Source organism: Passer domesticus, chromosome 15 (genome assembly GCF_036417665.1).
Source record: "Passer domesticus isolate bPasDom1 chromosome 15, bPasDom1.hap1, whole genome shotgun sequence".
Taxonomy (NCBI): Eukaryota; Metazoa; Chordata; class Aves; order Passeriformes; family Passeridae; genus Passer; species Passer domesticus.
The window spans coordinates 3,082,776-3,086,378 of NC_087488.1; positions in this window are offsets into that span (position 1 = coordinate 3,082,776).

Here is a 3,603-nt window from a genome sequence, read left to right on the forward strand (position 1 = left end):
CATCGATCTTCGCAGGTGTTCATCCATAAGGGTTAACTGGAATAAATTATTAATAGCCGTTGCTTTTTAAAAACTGCATTAATTTAGAGAAGGATCACCAATGAAAGGAAAATAGAGAGTATTGAGTTAATTCTAGGCTAATTTATTTAGTCTACAGTAAAATATGAACCTATTGACTTTAACACTATTTTTCTGCTGTTAACTCTGAGTCTAGATTTGAGGGTTTTCTGTGGAATAAAAAATAACAAATCATGTACATGTTCCCTTTAATATCCTGTCACCATGCCCTCACGTCCCTGGGATGCTCACTCCTCCTCCCCTCAGTGAATTGTTTCTCGGAGCTGAAAAGTCCAGGGAAGATTTCCCAGCCGGGTGTGAGCTCAGAGCCCTGGGCTCGGGCACACCTGGCTTTTCACAGCCCCTTAGCGCTTCCTCCAGCCTTAATGTTTTTATCGGGACACTGGTGGGGGAAAACGGGGGAAAAGAGCAAATCTTTATCTCAGCTTTTGTCCCCGTACCATGAAAAGCGCCACTTCATCCTTTTTAACTGGAGAGGGTCTCTGCTTCAACTTTTACTTGCAAACTTTTAACTCTTGTACCTTTTTCACTACCATTGGATTCATCTGCCCATACAATTGTCTTCAGCAATTCAAGATGTCAAAATTTGGGGCTGGGGTGAGGTCAGTGAACACTAAACCCAAAGCTTGTCCAAAAGAAATTGCTGTAAAAAAAAAAAACAAACAGAAAAAAAAAAAAAGGTGGAAAGCCCTGATGCTGTGTCTCATGCTGTGTACTTAAAAAGAGGAAAAACACTATATTTGTGATCAAAAAGAGGAAACTTGAAATGTGCTGGTGTTTCTAATAAAAGCTGGTAAAACTGCTTGGATTGAAGGATGGTTCCACTTGGCTGGTGGCCGCGAGGATCAGCGGAGCCTGACGCCCGAGGTTAAGATTGCTGCGCTCAATCTCACTAATTCCTCTAAGCAGCCTCCATTTAAAGGCAGCGGCACCGCCTCCGGACTGGGATAAGCCGAGCCCCCTTTGGAGCACAGAGCTGTGTGGCCCAGGCTCGCTGGGTGCCCAGTCTGGGGAAGAGTGGAAAAAAACAACGATGGGAAGCAAATACTGGAATAATTTTTCAGTACAAGGTGAAGTGTGGTGAGATCACAGCGCCAAGGGATCGATGTAGATCCGGTACCCAGGTGTGTTAGGTAAGAGCAGGCGTTTTAGCAGGGAAGGAAGGGAAATGCAGAGCTGAACTCAAACCTGAGGAGGGCTGGGGGTGCAGTCCCTGCAGCCTCAGGGGGGCTTCACTCCAGTCTCCTTGAGGGTTGATAGGAAATCCAGCATATCTGAAGCCTGGATGGGGATGGCTTTTCCAAGTCCATGTCTGTTTGGTGGGGAGGTCAGTGAGGAACAGCATCCTAGAAACATGGGAATTTATAAGGCAAGATTGCACACCCCGAAGAGGGTGGGTAAGGCCTTCCCCTCCCTGAATTCTGGAGTGGAAGAAGGTGCTTAAATCTGAAGGTCGAGCTGCAGCGATGGTTCTCTGCTCTCTTCCAGGCTGCCCACCCTGTTCCTCTGCTCTGGCTGCTGCCTCCCAGCGCCGATGCTGCCGCAGGCTGGGAGCTTTCCCTCCTGCAGCTGGGCTTCCCCTCGTGGCTCATCCCTGTCCCCTGGGACACAGATCTGCCCGCAGCACTCGAGTGAGGGCTCCCTGCGCCGTCTGCCTCCCGGCTGCGTTAGAGCAGAGGAGGAAGAGAAGAGGAGCCCTCTTATCAAACAGGCTGGGACAGTCCCCCTCGGTCACTGTTAAAGGGCAGCAGTAGGTGGTGTCCCCTGTAGCCGGTGGCAGTGGACAGCAGAAAGTGACAGCAGGTCATGGCTTACAGGGTGATCTGGAGGTGCGTTGGGTGCTTCTCCCAAAGCAAATTTCAGCCCATGGTTCCTCCAGGATAGGAAAGAAGGAGCAGCCACCCTGGAGCTGGGGGAGCACGGGAGAGGTTCTGTGCAGGGCAGTCTGTGCTCCCCTGCGCTTCTCCCCAGTCGGGAATTTAAAATGCAGAGCAGGACGCTGCCAGGGCAGCGACTGAACCAAGTTGGAGCCATCCCCCGGATAACTGAAACGAGCCTGGACAGAGGGGAGGATCTGTCAGATCCCCTGCCATCCCTGCAGGAGCACACTTCATGGCTGGTGTGAAAGCACGCCCAGGGTGAGGCAGGAGGAGGGTTCGGGTGTTTCACAGCAGCTACAAGAGCTCTGGTGCAGCGCCCTGGGGTCAGCGGGAGGTAGCACTGAGCACAGCGAGAGGAGGGAAGCGTTTGCAACCGGCTCAGAAGTCGTTTTGGTTTTGGCTGCAGCACAGGGAATCTCGATGAAGGGCTGGAGCTGGCTCCAGGTGGAAGTGCAGCCAGCGGAAGGTGTCGGAGTGATGCAAAGGCTCGTGCTGGCTTTGTTGCACCTCATCCATCACATCGAGTGCCCCAAACCCTGCTCCGTGCGGGTGTTTCTTAGATGTGAACCTCCAGAACAACACTGGGCTCGGCGTAGTCCCAAAAGATCAGCTGCAAGCACGAGTGAATTGCACATGGAGCTCTCCAGCGAGCTCCCCCGGGCCTGGGATTACAAAGCTGGCTCTGTTCAGTGGGCACGGCTCCCTCCTGAAAGCTCCTCGGTCTGGAAGTGGTTAGTGCTCACCGAAAGAGACCTGCTCCATCTTTTATTTTTGGCTGTGGTGTTCATCGAGGCCAGGCTCTGCTCTCACACATGTTCCAAATTTGGCTCTTGCCAGAGTGGTTCATTTCCTCGCTCACCCGCATCCCACCCAAAGCCTTTGTCCAGTGCCTCGGCCCCTTAGATCTCGGTGATGCACGCTAAAACAGCCCCGGGAGATGAGAAGTTTGAGAGAAATGGAAAAATGGGATGTTAAGCAACTGGCCCATAGTTGAGCAGGGTGCCGGCCAAGGTGTGGCACACGGGGGCTTCCTGAGGCTGCTCCCAGCCCGGCGCAGCCTCTCCTCGGCCCTCAGCCCCTCGGTGGGGGAGCGGGGAGCGCCCGGTGCACGGAGCTCTGCCCGCTGCCATCGCCCAGCCGCAGCCCGTTCACTGTGGGATACCCGAAGGGGAGTCTTCACAGGGAGAGCAGGGTGCCTTTGGAACCTGTGTCTGACTCCCTTTCCTAACAAGGAAACACGAATGGGATTTTAACCATCACAACAGGAGCGGTTTGGCAACGGCGTCCTGGGCTTGACCTCCGACCTCCAGGAAGAGCCCTGGAGAGGCCCCCGTGAGGGGACAGAGGCCGGGCCGTGAGGGGAGCGAGCCCCGGGGCCGTGAGGGGAGCGAGCCCCGGTGCCGTACAGGAGCTCGGCGGTGCCGTGAGGGGAGCGAGCCCCGGTGCCGTACAGGAGCTCGGCGGTGCCGTGAGGGGACAGAGCCCCGGTGCCGTGCGGGGGCTCGGCGGTGCCGTGAGGGGAGCGAGCCCCGGGGCCGTGCGGGGAGCCGGGGGCAGCCCTGAGGGAAGCGGCGCGCGCGGGCTGAGGGGCAGCCTGACGTCACCGGGCGCGCGTCACGCGCAGCCCGCGCGCGGGGCACTCGCC